This window comes from Leguminivora glycinivorella, chromosome 18 (assembly GCF_023078275.1).
Source record: "Leguminivora glycinivorella isolate SPB_JAAS2020 chromosome 18, LegGlyc_1.1, whole genome shotgun sequence".
Lineage (NCBI taxonomy): Eukaryota > Metazoa > Arthropoda > Insecta > Lepidoptera > Tortricidae > Leguminivora > Leguminivora glycinivorella.
This window is the reverse complement of record NC_062988.1, coordinates 16,928,112-16,944,854: the sequence shown is the minus strand read 5'-3', so window position 1 is coordinate 16,944,854 and position 16,743 is coordinate 16,928,112.

Genomic DNA, 16,743 nt, shown 5'->3' with positions numbered 1-16,743 from the left:
ATAAATTAAGAGATGTCTGTCAGTACGCGAGTAGGTAGTAAAAGATCGTCACTGGCCTCAACGTTCCTTCTGCTGGTCTTCGTCTAGCCGTATACGTGGTCTGTCCGCAGGTGCCACTGCGCGAGTTGTACAGAAACCAGGCTGAAGATGTTCCAGCGCTGAGTAGTATAAGCAGCGACGTTCAGCAAAGTTCTTCTTAAATTTTAAAGTAGAAGAAAGGGCTGCAACAATCGTGCGTGCTTAGGTCTGCAGTCGGAACCTAGCCCAGGCCTTATTCGCTTTCGCGAAACAGTGACGTACAATAAGACTTGGATTAGGTTTCAACATTAAATGAATAAACTTAACTATTTACACATATTATACAATTATAAGTACCTGCATAAGAGGCAGCCCAACACAAACACACTGTTTTTACAATAGAAGTATTTCACAAGTTTTAAATGCAATGAAATAATTAACACTTGAAATGTATATGAGCCTTCCCCGGCAGAGAAAATTTTGTGCAAAAAAACAAAAGACGCGTGATATGGCCGTACTTTTTCTTCTTAGCGGCCAGTGCGCGCGGCGACTGCAACATGCAGGTTTGCCATGTTACAGTCTCTCTGGGATCTCTGTGACTCTCTGTAATCTACATATTCCCATATGCTTGCTTCCGTTATCGCCCGTTGTAACGTGCAGACACTACAGATATTTGTCGGTTTCATATATTTATAGGTACCACGAGGGATGTATGGCACACAATTTTGTGAAAACGCAACGAGTTGAAAGACGTGCATCTTTCATGCACATAAAAAGTTTAACGTTGTTTTTGATAAAAGTATTATTATTACTAAGCTGTCATGTGGTAGCACGATCCGTTTTTGGTATAAGTAGTACTTTTTTAAAGTCTTTGAAAATACAACTATGTATCAATAAAAGTTTCAAAACACCTTAACACGCTTAGCGGGAAATGACGTGTCGTCTGCGTGCTAGCATCAACTTTTGAGGTAACAGGGGCGATTGATTCATTAGTGTGGGCAGATTCGGGGACTTTTCCTCCCTAAAATAAAAAGGACAAAATTTACGGAATAGAGGCTGATAGAGAAGTAGACCCAGTTTAACGAAGTTTGTCCTTCGACTAAGAGCAATGAATGAAAACAAAGATATATAGTATGAACTTACCATTTTTAATGAAAAATTTAAAATCTTTACAAACAGCAACGCGACACATTTGGATGTTATCATTGTCATCTTTGGTCAAAATTATTAAAAATTTAACAGAGTGAACGCGGGAGAATTCATATTAAAAATGGATTTTGAAGACATTATAGCAATGTCAGTTATCATATGTTAATTGTTAACGAGCTAGTTTTATCTCCATGAGTAGTGTATAACTTCCGCAAATGGCGCCATGTGTGGTCTCCACAAATGCTCCCATTTGCCTATTTTTGCTTATTGCATACTTATTCTCTCCCAAAAATAATCCGCAAGGACAAGGTCACTGTACCTTGCGGGTATGACTACGTCCTCAAAGTTTTAGTGGTGTGCAATTTTATTTTATTCATCCCCAGTTTCCAAAAGTTCACTCTTTACAGTTCCGAAACCAGAGATACCTACTATTATTATAATCTTCGACGGCCTGTTCAGATTTCAGGTACCACTTTTCGTGGTCATGTGGACTTTTGGAGGCACCAGGAATATCGAGCTTTGTTGTCTGAGCATTTCTTTTTTTGCCACTTTTATGAAATGGGATATTTTTGAAAAAAAAAATTTGCTATTTCTACTCAGAATTACTAGCTTTTTCAATCCTAGTAGTTAAAAAATTGTCCCATACGATTTTTTCTTATTTTGTTACCATTTTCCGTACTTGTTGTATGGGGTAACAAAAGAGGAAAGTAACAAAAATATATGGAAATTCTGGGACACTTTTTGTCTCCCAGTGAACTTGAAAGTACTCGTGGTTCTGAGTACAATTCACCTAAAATTCCCTAAAACAATTTTTTTATTGAAAAAAAAAAAAATGCTCGTCTATCCACGCTTCCATATACGCGGTGTTTTTGGTCATTCGTCTATCCTTAAAATATTAATGTAGTTTTTAAGTGTAGTTCCGCAATTGTACCACATAGTTTTGTTTATTTTGTGACGCTCATTCAACTAGTTTCATTTGTTTTCCTTAATAAAATTATAATCTAATTTAGTTCTCAATTTATTCTGCCCAATGTTTTAAAAGGTTTGTACTACATGACTGACACCACGACTGAGCGGTTACTATGAGTGCAGTGTAGGTGCGTGTTTAAAATGTTGTAACACATTGTATTGTTAGTGATGTTTATGAACTACGATATAAAAAAACTCGCAACCGAAAAAATAACTTTTTTCTGAGTAAAGATGCCAGTAAAAGACATGCTTGTTAAACAAAGTTCGATATTTGCTACAAAAACCTCATTTGGTACATTTTACGGCAAAATGGCAGGAGTTCATTTAGACTGGCCTAGTTGCGCGCGGAGGCATTTTCGTAACGTGCGATATTTTCATAACATTCTGAGCTGTGGTACAAATCAAAATAGTAATATTTGGGTAAAATAAAATAATAATCCTTTATAAACTTGAAAATGACTCTCTCTTATTTAGTCATTAATATTTTAATAGCTAAATGTAGAGTAGGTACCTAATATACCACCGAATAGGAATGAAGATTCCTTTTTTTTTGGTGATCGATACGAAACTCATTCCAAAGGGAAGAAAGAGTAGAGTATCATTATTTGATATAAGATATTTAAGTCGGAAATTTTCAACGTCGTATATTCTGAGGTCAAAATGTAGGTTCATGATCTTTTCTGAAATTTAAACTGTATCATTTTGGAGCTTTTATTTGTACAAGTCGTTTTACATTATTGAATTTTATTAAATGCATTTAAGGTTATTAAATTTTATTAAATGCATTTAAGGTTATTAAATTTTATTAAATGCATTTATGGTTAGGGTACCTTAACCATGGAATAATTTTGGTATTTTTTGTTAAGTTGCATCAAAAAGCACCCTTTTAAAGCAAATTCATAAAACAATGAAACCATCAATATTTAATTTAAACTTCGCTTTTGTTAGAACGAAATGAAAAGACAAAACGGAGGACTAATTGCGTAATTTGACTTTGAGATCGGAATCTTTTTGGAATTTGTGGAAGCCAAATGAATAAAACCGCTGGAGCGATGGCTTAATCGGTACCTAGTATAAGTAATGTGTAATTATTTTAGGGGAGTTGTGACTGATTAGTAGGCGTGCTGCTTACAAACTGGAGGTAATTGAGCCATGCTTTGATCTGTCTCAAGTTCCATTAATTGAATTGATAATTGACTTTTTATCGATAATTGACTTAAACGTTTGGAATCTGCAATATTTACGGTAGTGGCACATCATCATCATCATCATCCTTGCGTTATCCCGGCATTTGCCACGGCTCATGGGTCATGGGACACATACCTACGTAAATAATATTGCAATGCCCATTTTATCACTTATCCACGTGGATAAGACATTTGTCACTCTCACACTGACATACTTGCCAAAGCGTGACAAATGTCTTGTCCACGTGGATAAGTGATAAAATTGGAAGCATGATACGCCGCGCCGGCATGCCCCGTAACCGAATGGCAGAAATGTAATCTATCTCTATCGCTCTTGCATGTTGGCGCGACAGGGCCAGACTGCATTTCTGCGGCGTTTGGCATCGCAGAAATGCCATTCGACTACGAGGCCAGGACAAGAAAGTTTTTTTTAACAAATAATTCTCTCTACACGTATGCAATCAGTCTTCAGCACAGAAATTCTCTTTCGACTATGATGAGGGGCATCATTTTATAGATATTTGTCGCTGTCGACGTATTATTACAAAACTCTATCATTGGGAGGGGGGCCGGGGGCAAGTTACACAGAAACTTGTATAATATATCTATAAAATAAAATATAACGTTTATAAGCGTTATATGTAGAGGTAGATAATGAAAAAGAAGATATATATTTACAAGTTTATTTACACATGATAAGAGAAAACAGAAATAAAAGTCAGAGGGACGGGGGAAAGAAACTGAGATGAAGGGTAGGAAATTCCGCGAAACAAAGCCTTAAGGTTTCACTTGCCTGAGCAGATTTTAGTTGATAGTAGGCCGGGGACGACGCGTCGAACGTAGGCTGTCCCGGGCTTGTCTGAAGAAGGAACAGCGTGAAGAGGAAGAATAGTTGCAGGAAGATCTTGTAGAGCAGCGTTCCGGACTCGAGCGGCGAGTAGAGGGTGAGTGCCTCGAGTCCGGAGAGGAAGGGTAGCAGCCTCGAACCCGGAGGAAGGGCCCCGAAACGGGGAAACGTATAGCACACAAACTATATTATATGTAGTGTAGATAGAAGAGCTTAGTGAAAAATATAGGTAGAAGTTTAGATATATAACGTAACCGATCTGGACTCAAGGCCCATCGGCGATATTCTATAAAATATTTGTTTTAGTCTATATGTGGAAGGGTGACACCGTCGTCAAAGCCGAGCCATCGGGTGATGGCCTTGAAGCGGTGGCGTGTGCCTCGAATGCACATGCTGGTCGCGCGTATTAGATGTTTATTGGTATGTTTATCATTTAAGATTTCATAGTTGTTCTTTAGATGCCTAATGAATAAAAGTTTATTTTGTTTTTGGCAACAATCAAACACTAACATTTTAAATAACAAACTTATAGGTATAAAATATCTATCATCGAAGTATTAGGCTGTAACTTGCACCAACGCCCTCCGAGACGCATACAAGTTATGACGTCATAGAGCAGCGCGAGCTTTGACAGGGGAAATTGAAGGAAGCAAGTTAAGGGCCGCTCAAAAACTCATTCCGCTCAACCATTTTAAGCTTGCTGTTTTTACTGGTGTAAAAAATGGCACGTTGGTGAAAGCCGTAGTAATTTTGAAAATTTTGGAGATTTACACAATCTTTATTTTACTATCAATCTACTTTTTGTAGTGAACAGTTTTAAATGGGCTTACTCTTGACCACAGACTAGCCAAAGGCAAGGACGTGGCCTACGATGGTTTATCCATTATTCAATTTTACAAACAAGTAGTAATATTTCTGATAAATTCACGTGTTTACCTGCATGGCGACCCGCATTTATCAGTAAGCTTCAGATGTTGTCGGACTGACACTTCATTTAGTTCAATACTCAAGAAAGGATTGATTAGAATAAAATTACAACATAAACATCGAAGGAGTCCAATTATTGTGGCACCCCTTGAGTTGCAGGCGTCCATAGGTTACGGTGACCGCTTTCCATCAGACGGACTGTATGCCTGTTTGATACCAACGTGGTATAAAAAATGTCTAATCCAGTCAAAATCTCACCTAGCACCCATAGCAAACATTGCTTAGTTTCGGCACGGATTAATAAATAAGTTACTGTTTAGGTCTAGGTTGATGATTTCTTGTTTTATTTATAAGTCAATCAATTGTCAGTAAAAACTTTATAGTATTTTAAAAGTCGAAATTGTTTCGCTATACCTAAACTGCAATACTCAATGGCGCTGGTTTTTAGTAGTTTATTGAACGGAAACCAAATGAAGAATATTATATGTAAAAGGTAAAAAAGAAACATAGGTTTTATAAAACAATAAAATCCATAATATAAAAAGTCTTAAAAGTAAAATCTTCTAAAAAGGTGCGACGACACACACTTTTCTCTCGGAGTAAAGTTGATGTTACCAAAAGCTGAGCGGGTGGGTGGCAACAATGGAGTCAACCTGCAATTTTGGTAACCTGTATGTAGAATAGAATAGAATAGAATAGAAAACGTTTATTTGGTGAAAATATACAAGTAAAACAACAATAGCCTTAATCTATATACATCTTAAACTAAAGTCACCAAAAAGGATGCCACTCAGCATATGCCAATGGCTAATTGGTATTAGCCACGGCGCTGGTTTTCAGGGCAACCAAGAAAACAGGGTGGGATTTCAATATTTTTAAAATTAATATATGGTGGACGAGGTCGCAATAAATACAATTATAACAGTCCACTTACTTATACATTTAAAAGTAGTATCTACGCAGATTTAATATGCAGTAGAGCAGGCAACATAACTATTTAAAAATAGAAAATAAATGTAATGAAAGATTAATTGATCTATTAAATTAGTTTAAATTTAAATTAGCACGATACGTCCGCTTATGTATTAGAAATCTGAAGAGCTGTAAGGTAGTTTTTCATCTTAATTTTGAAGGTTCCTACCGATGTACAGTTTCTAATAGGTGGTGGCAGATTGTTCCAACACTTCGTGGCAGCGTAACGAAAGCTGCCACGAAAAGCAGACGTATTGTGCTTCGGACCAATGAGTCGTTGGGCGCCCCGGACGTGACGCGTTGAAAATTTCAATTTATCATAAAGATATGTTGGTTGCTTGGTATGAATTATTCCAAATAACAAAGAAGATAAGTGCAAAGTGCGTCTTGCCGCCATATTGAGCAATTTATTCTTGTTTAAAAACGGCGTGATGTGGGAACGAGGAGGAACATGGAAGCAATATCGTGCACAAGCGTTTTGTATGCGTTGTAACAATACAGAAGTACGTGCCAACAGGCAGCCACCGAAGACAGCATCGCCATAACTTAATTTGGATAGAATTAGCGCGTCACATAGATGTAGGTTGTTGGGCCGCCAAAGTTGAATAAAACGCGTAAATATGTTTATGTACAGGAAAACTTAAAGAATATATACAAGCAACTAGCTATTTACACAATAATTTACAAAAGTAGTGCAAAAGTATACATTTGTTGCTCACTGACAGTTCGAGACACTGAAAAATCTGTACATATAAACAAAAGACGCGCGCTGGCAGCGGCATCCACATCCAATACCGGCCAGGCTGCGCAGATGCAGCACGCGCGCAGCACGAAGGTTGGTCGTTCCGTCGCCTACACTGTACGTTGCTTTAAATTCTCTATCAAGCATGTTGCCTGATAGGGAAAATCGTCGCAAGTCGCAAGGCACACATCTCTATTGGGCGCCGCTGTGCATCAGCTACTCACCAAAAAAGCAGGTGGGAACAATGGAGTCAACTCATTGACTATATTGCGCACCTGGTCACCTGCGATTTTGGTAACCTGTACGTTGCTTCAAATTCTCTATCAAGCATGTTGCCTGATAGGGAAAATTCGTCGCAATGCACTCATATTACTCTCTGGGGCCGAAGCCCGTTGTGATATTGACAGAAGTTGTATATATATGACTGACTTTTGGAACTCCGTTAGTGTGTTGTAGGATACATACAAATTACCGCACTTGCCTACTAGTGGACGTTAAACGCCATCTGTTAGATGATTGTGGCACGACTTTGGCATTGTCAGAGGAGACGCCACACATACTTGTATCGGCATTATGAGACCACATGTTAAATACATTACTTTTTAACAAAACATAGCTGTGAATTGAAATATACGATTATGCTATATTATGAAATGTTTCATCAATTAGTACCTTCAGACATTTCACAAAATATTCTCCTACCAGAGTCACGGCGCAAACATTCATTGTAAATATAAGGCTAAATATTGCAATTCAAATCACATTGGCAAAATATCTTGAACATGTTTAATCCATTGAACTCCAATTTAAATAAATTCCTATTATTGTGCCAATATTTCTATTTCAATGACATGTTTATGAAAATATGAATCAGGAAACATCTTCGTAAACAAAAGCATTGCTTAGTTTGGGACTAGGTTGATCTCTGTAAGATGGTCTATAATTCCTTTATTTAATAAAAGGCAATCAATTTTTACAGTCAAAATTGTCCCGCTGTGCCTTAGCTGCAACCATTTTTATTTCAGAGTTGATGTCACCAAAAAAGCATACATACATACATACATACATACAATCACGCCTGTTTCCCAGAGGGGTAGGCAGAGATCACGGATTTCCATTTACTACGATCCTGACAAACCACTTTCGCTTCACACACTTTCATAACGTTTCTCATACACGCTCGTCGGTTTCGAGTACTTCTGACCTGGCCTTTTTGCAATATTTCCCCGATTTGATCAAGAAAAGTTCGCCTAGGTCTTCCACTACCAACTGACCCTTCCACTCCTTTTTCATATACTTTTTTTCTACCAAAAAAGCAGATGGGAACAATGGAGTCAACTCATTGACTATATTGCGCACCGCCTGGTCACCTGCAATTTTGGTAACCTGTACGTTGCTTCAAATTCTCCATCAAGCATGTTGCCTGATAGGGAAAATCGTCGCAATGCACTCATATTTTGCCTACGCCGCTGGACATCAGCAGCGTGTGCCTGACGTAGAACATATTTACATTATATCATTTATGCAGATACTTATATGGTTAAGGCGTCAATATCATGTCAGGGTCACCAATGTGGTAAAGGTGCGGTTGATGCCTATAGAGAGTACTCTCTGGGGCCGAAGCCCGTTATGATACTGACAGAAGTTGTATATTATACAGCGTGTAAGTCTAATAAGGACGAACCTCTTAACCAAGGTTAGTATAGGACAAAGTAAAGGTAATTAGGTAACATTTACTTAGAGATGCAACAAAAATTTTATCCATACAAAATAATTTAGCCCGCAATGTAATGCAAACACACTCACGTTAACCGCTCGTTGACAGTTACTCTCAAAAGCTCCTATAGCGTATACGTAATGTCATTAACTGTCATGAGTATATCCACACAATAAATAACCAAGTAAAATGTTTTTTTATGTGACGAACATAATACCTAGTTTTATTAAAAATAAACTACAGACTTATTAAAGTAATCATTTATTTTATTGACTACCCATTGAAATTACAACTGAAATGTACTGAAGTTTTTCAAATACTTAAAGAAAACAAACTAAAAACGAAAACTAAAAAAACACAATTTACAACAATTACAAATTGTGAGAGAACTGAGTTTTTTTTACCGGTTTCGCCGCAGATACCTATTCTCGACGTGTCTTCCTTGTATTTCAGAACAGGTTGCGCAACGTCGTTTGATTGACTCCATAACATGACGTAGATTGATGGTATCTCTGAGTTTTTGAAAAACTTCAGTTATCTTAGAATAAATTTAAAAGTGGAAAATGTCTGCCTTGGGTGAGACTTGAACTCACGGCCTCTGCCCACGGCCTCTGGCCTAACGGCATCGATTGCAGACGTTTCTGCTAATGAAAAAATTCAGTTATCTTGTTTCTCAGTTCTTCTTGGGTTGTCCTTGGTTGCGAGTACACCTCGTTTTTTACTGCCCCCCACAGAAAAAAATCGAGGGGCGTTAAGTCAGGCGAACGAGCAGGCCAACGTCGTGGACCAAACCGCCCGATCCATCTGTCCTCGAACATCTCGTTTAACACGTTTCGGACACGAACCGCGGCGTGCGCTGGAGCACCGTCTAGCTGTAACCATGTTTGTCGACGCTCTTCTTGAGGCAGCGTATTCACATATTCAGCTAGCGGTCCGTTGATAAGCTGAATGAACTTGTCCGCATTCAAGTTACCGTCGATAAAAACGGGCCCTATGATTTGGTCACCATGTATTGCGGCCCACACATTTACGGCCCAACGATATTGATGGCCAGTTTCTTTCATGTGATGCAAGTTTAAGCGTGACCAGTAATGACAGTTGCGTTGGTTCCAAACCCCATTCCTGGTGAATGTGCTTTCATCGGTCCAGATAATTTTGGATATAAAATCACCGTCTTCTCGATGCCGCCTGAGTAACCAATCGGAAAATTCACTGCGTGGTGGCAAGTCCCTCGGCAGCAAAGCATGAACCTTTAAAAATTTGTAGGGATGTTGCTTGTCACGGCGTTTCAGTATTCTGTGTACCGCAGTATGACTCGTATTAAATCGTCTTCCAGCATTTCTTGTACTACTTTCGGGATTAAGTTCAAAATGTCGAAGAATTTGTTCTTGTAATGGAACCGGAAGCTCGTCGTGAATAGCTGCTTCCTCCACCTTTCCAGTCACGGGCAATCCTTCGCGAACTCGCTGTATCGCGTTTACAATTACACGAGCGTTTCTTGGTATTGCTCGATGGGGGAATCGCTCTCTGTACACAGCTAGCGCTCGATTACCATTTTGTAACGTTTCACCGTAAATTAAAATCATGTCCATTAATTCAGGAGCAGTATAAGTAGTTAAACGAGGCATTTTGAAATCACACGATTACTTTTGTATTAAAAGACTGACGTTGTCAAATCAGACTTGAAAAAGAAAAAACAAGAAACTTGAAATTCCACCAAAGAGTTTGCAACGTTTTACACAATGTACCAAATTTTGTGGTGATTAAACGGTTTAGTTAATTCTCGAAATAATTTTGGAAATAACTGTACAATTATCTAGCGAGCCGTATGCTTATTTCCCACCATCCTAGTATAAAAAATCAGGCAAATTAAATACGAAACGAATACACAATAATCACTTATTAGATAGGTACTGAAATTAAATGAATTTTCAGGAAAGGTTCGCTATCAAAGGTGCTCAAATTAAGAATCATCACGTCAAGTGCTGTTATTGTGACTGATTAAAATGACATGAAGAAGATGAAGTCAGTTTCTTGTTGATAAACATGATAAATAACTAATAGTTAATATCTTTTAACACGCTTAGGAGTACTATGGTCTACCAAAATAACTACAAAGCATTAAACGCAGTGTAATGCTAATAATGTTGTGAATGTTCCTCCAAATATTAGGTACCTAAGTTTGTAAATGCTATTGTTGTATTGCTAATTACAGTTATCGGTACGCAACCATGTTTACAGTACATTGCTGCTGAGATTTTTTTTTAATTAATTACGGGCTCATAATTAAGTGTAACTTGAAAAAACCTTTTAATTCATGATTACACTAATGAATACTATGTCCGATTTAATTTATCGCCCTTATTAGACTTACACGCTGTATATGACTGACTTTTGGAACTCCGTTAATGTGTTGTAGGATACATGTAAAATTGTAAATTACCGCACCTACCAGCGGACGTTAAACGCCATCTGTTAGATGATAGTGGCACGACTTTTTAAAACAGAGTTTTTATTTTGCAATTTTTGATTAACAACTGTTACATTTGAAGGGACATCTAGACTTTTTTCTTTCAAAAGGCTGCTAGTTCTAGATATGTTTAACGACATCATATAAAATTGTCATAATTATATACGTTTTCATGACGGAGAGTCAACGTGAAACGACAATTTGCCTAGTCGAATTGTCCCCCTTGAAATTAATCGGTCTCAGAAAATGGTTTTCGTTATATATACTGTATATTTTGATTTATAATAATAACCTATAATTAATATATTGCACCACCACTTCTTATTATATTGCAAACAGATCAAAAGTCATCATCAGTAAGCAGACACATATTTATAATATATTATGAATCACAATGCTAAAAAAAGATATCAATCTTGCTCCACTTATTTGTTGACTGCTCAGTGAGCTCACTGAGCTGATATAACGAACTGCTTATACAGAAAATAAATGGACGGTGTTATGGAATAGCGAACTAAGCGCCAAAATCCGAAAAAAAAGTTATGAATGCAGTTCGGATATAAATGTGATAATCTATAGTATTGACTATTTCTTTGTTGAAAAATCATGCTTACAGCCTTATTTTAATATCAGTAGGTAGAATCAAGCGACACGTTAAAATTTTTATGGCCCTGTGTACTAAGTCGTTACGTAAAAACGAATTGAACGCCAAATTTACTTTTACAAATTATAATAAGCGTATATTCTAAATCGCAAAATCGAGTTAAACGCCATAAATATGTTATTAATTCGTTTTGGTTTAAAGTTTTGATGATATATAAACGCAATATCGATTTAACCGCCCTAATGGTGTCGTTTAATTCGTTGTTACATATTTGAAATTGCAGGATATTTCGCTTAATGAGAACTAAGTATCAAGCGGTTTTGTTATATCATAATATCTTATGTGTGTAATCCTGGCTAGTACTAATGAATTATTATTAGTTACAATGCCAATTTTGCCATAATATGCTGATTTTTTTGACATTTATTAAAAAAAGTTGATTGCACAACAAAACTAAATTGTTAGACGGATTAATCCTAATCATTGTGGAGGAAAACATTGTTGTTGATTTATTTACAATAGCACTATTTACTCAAATATATGGAATTTTATTTTATTCCAGTATTCACTTTACCTCTAACAATTTGCATTAAAGAATCAAGCGACAAAATATGTCTCATAGTACGCTACGGCGAAATAAATTAACCTCATCGCAGTATTAGTTCAATAAAGAATCAAGCGGAAAAACGTTAATAACTTCGAAACTAGAATAGGTATGGTGTTATTTTTTTTTCTATTTAAATTATGAACACTTTTATAAGTTCAATGTCAAAATTAACTTTTTTGCTTTATAAATGAACTTACAACAACTGATTCAAATTTCAAATCTTTCTAGCTCATTTTCTCGATTTCAACTAACTGTCGCTTGATCGCTTATTCCATAACACTGTCCAAATATTCTTTGTCAACAACTCGCAAATGTGTTCCCCAGATCTAAGCAATCGGATTTCCTTATCGCAAATCGCTTCCGTCAAGGTCAGAGCGTGCATAGCGGGTTTCAGTAATTGAAATCTCGCGAATATTATTTTCACAATATGAATTTCGGTTTTATTGTTAACATGTTTTTTCATAATTCATTTTGCTAATGTAGGAATTAATACGATGTAATTTCGTATTTCGATTTGACTATTTAAAATTTAAAATAAATTTAATATTTATATTTTGGTGATTTCGTTAAAGACGGTAAAACTGCAATTCAATAGACATAAAAGTTAAAATTTATAAATGGTAGGTACATCTCAACTTCAAAAACTCATGTCCACAAAAAAAATCGCATTTCATAAGACCACAAGGAGTAAAAGGACTCTTTTGGCTCAATTTAAAAAAATTTAATACCTACCTAGTCAACACCTATACTGAATTGTTACTATATCAAAAAATCATAAAATAATTCCCTATTAAACTTATTTTACCTATACAAAGCAATTCAAATAATATAGGTATCTATAAGACGAGCGGCTTATCTATTTCTTAGCTCTCATCAACTAAAGTACTTAACAAGATCAACCACAAATGCTGCATCATGTTGTATCAAGAAAACAACGCCGGTATAAACAACGAAATATTTTAAGACCAACTTCCCCTCAATATATTCAGTTCCAAGTCTGCACAATCGGATTGTGTTGCGGCCTTCCTTCTAAAACAAAAGACCTACATGATGAATATTACCATAATCATGTATACACCTTATATCTTTAGAGTAAGGAACATTATTGTATACATATTTATAAATATGTTGAAGAGATATGACCTTTTTAAAGTGCGGATCAAAGTTTCTTCAGGATTGAGTTGAGTGAAGTGCAATGCAATAAACACAGGTGTTTGTTGCAAAATTGCGTTTTCTAGCGGCGCGGCGGATACACTTTGACATTTTTAAATCTTTCCGTTCGATTAAGTATCTAGGACAATCGTCTTTGTGTCAGCACACTTAGCTCAAATCTTATACTTTTAAACGAGCAATTCTTGTATATTTATTTATTTATCTTATACTTTTAAACGAGCAATTCTTGTATATTTATATATTTATTTATTTATATATACCGACTATCTCGGAAACCGCTCTAACGATTTCGCTGAAATTTGTTATGTGGGGGTTTTCGGGGGTGAAAAATCGATCTAGCGTAGCCTTAGATCCCGGAAAACGCGAATTTTCGAGTTTTCATGAGTTTTTCTTTCGCGTTAGTAAATGTAAAATATGGTCGTTAATTTCGCCGCGCGCGCATCGATTCCGCTTAGCTCAGTCGTACGAGGTCGGTCTAATGTACGCAGATAGATCGTAGGTGTCAGGGTTTCGAATCCCGGCCAGAAATTAAGTTTTTGTTTTTTGTCTTTTTTTTTGTTTTTGTATTTATAAGAGTTTTTTTTATCTAAAGACGTGATATATTAAAATAGAACCGAGCAAAGCTCGGTCGCCCTGATATGATATTTATGAGAGAATGATGAGAGAATCAGGTGGGTAATGGTGTTTAAGTAGAAGGAAAACTAACTTGGGTTATATAAAATACATAATTTTGTTTTTGATTACCACGTTTAATATGATGGAAAAGGAAACGATGATTGGGTACTTATCATCGAAGATGTATTTAAGTCGTAAGGCATTTAATTAATACCTACCTACTTTATTCGCTGACTTCTCTTTTAAAGAAAATATTTCTAAGAAATAGAAAGAAAACATTTCTAAGAAATACTTTGATAAAACCAGAAATAAATAAAGAAGTTTATATCCAATTACAAGGTCAGTAACAAGTAAAACTTTACGGATAGTCTGTCGACAAATAACTATCGGAAAGTAAAATAATTGGATGTATTTTCTGTTGTCTGGTTTCTCTTTATTTGTAGTATAAAGTTCGTATTTTCAGGATATCATAAAATCACCGAACTATAAATAGTTCACAACACAGAACTATAATATATTACTTAGATAATAAGTTCATCTATTTGTAACTTAGAGGCCGAGCGTATCAGATTTGGTACTGAAGTTGTTACTACTTGCCTGTGATTGGAAATATGTCTCGGGCCCTTGAATGTTTATAATTTAACGTGTGACGAGGCATTTTTTTGTTTTTATTGACTTCAACTAACAAAAACGTCCAAAAGCTGCAAAAAGATAGTTTTAGACTTCTTTTTTTGTATTTTTACTTTTCTATAATATTATGTGTAGTTTTTAGTTGAAATTCGACATTTAGAGACCTTATACATCTCTTATCATTGTAGTAGCGTTATAATTTAGTTAGAACTTAGAATTAGTATTATCAATTATAATTTCAGTTCAACTTGTATATTGACGTTTTCTGAGTCATGGCTTGTCCAACAGGTCTCCATCGCCATACAGCGGGGTAACGCTGCTAGCGTGATGGGGACCTTTGGACCCGGCATGGCCCAGAACGGGTTCCTTTAGGTTTCCTACCTTTTTTAGGGTTCCGTAGTCAACTAGGAACCCTTATAGTTTCGCCATGTCTGTCTGTCCGTCTGTCCGTCCGTCCGTCCGTCCGTCCGTCCGTCCGTCCGTCCGTCCGCGGATAATCTCAGTAACCGTTAGCACTATAAATCTGAAATTTGGTACCAATATGTATATCAATTACGCCAACAAAGTGCAAAAATAAAAAATGGAAAAAAATGATTTATTAGGGTACCCCCCTACATGTAAAGTGGGGGCTGATATTTTTTTTCATTCCAACCCCAACGTGTGATATATTTTTGGATAGATATTAAAAAATGAATAAGGGTTTACTAAGATCGTTTTTTGATAGTATTAATATTTTCGGAAATAATCGCTCCTGAAGGAAAAAAAAGTGCGTCCCCCCCCCTCTAACTTTTGAACCATATGTTTAAAAAATATGAAAAAAATCACAAAAGTAGAACTTTATAAATAATTTCTAGGAAAATTGTTTTGAACTTGATAGGTTCAGTAGTTTTTGAGAAAAATACGGAAAACTACGGAACCCTACACTGAGCGTGGCCCGACACGCTCTTGGCCGTTTTTTTATATATATGTAGTAATAATTGTTTTTTTTATTTATTTTATAATTGTACGCAAGTTAATAAATTCTCATTTCTCACCTTATTGACGTGTAAAAGTGCCCTTTTGGCCTATTTGCTGAATAAATTTTTTGTAATTTGTAATTATAGAAAAGTCCACTTCAGACATCAGCCTAAAGTTCCAAAATACCATACAATACCTACCATATAATTGCATGGATAGCTTGTAACCCACGTCTTTAATTAAGTACGAAATAATCAGCCCTCAATAGTATGGTAATTGGTTCTTGGGGCACAAAGAGATGTAATTATTACTCAGCGGGCTACATTGTATATTTAACAAGGTATTTAACCTTTGGACCAAAATGTGAACAATGTAGACTTTTGATTTGGCCATCCAATACGAGTATAAATTTATCTGCAGACCTATCATGCTTCCAATTTTATCATTTATCTATTGTAGATAAAGCATCCATCACGTTGCAAGTTTGTCTGCGTGAGAGTGACAGTCTGATGTCTTATCCACGTCGATAAGTCATAAAATTATAAGCACGATAGGCTGATAGCCCAGTAGGCCTAGCACATGATGGCCGCGGGAGTATGTCGCCGCGAGATAGATGACACGTCTTTGTCTAATTGTATTAATGACATAAGGACAGGTAGTCTATCTCGCGGCGACTGATTATACTCGCGGCCGCCAGCATGTACTTGTAGCGCCATCGCGGAGTGATGCCCCTGTCTTATCCACGTCGATAAGTCATAAAATTACAAGCATGATAGGCTGATAGCTGCATGGGGCACGGTAGTGCCACAGTATAATAAAAGTACTATCGTAGTTGCCCACCAAATCGAGCAAATATACCACAGAACTGTACAGTCACCGGCATAAATATGTGAAGATTTCTATACCTTGTCACATTTACGTCTTATTTAATAAATAAATAAATAAATATTGGGGACACCTTACACAGATCAACTTAGCCCCAAACTAAGCAAAGCTTGTACTATGGGCGCTAAGCGACGATATACATACTTAAATAGATAAATACATACTTATATAACATAGAAAACATCCATGACTCAGGAACAAATATCTGTGCTCATCACACAAATAAATGCCCTTACCGGGATTCGAACCATCAGGACCGCGGCTTAGCAGGCAG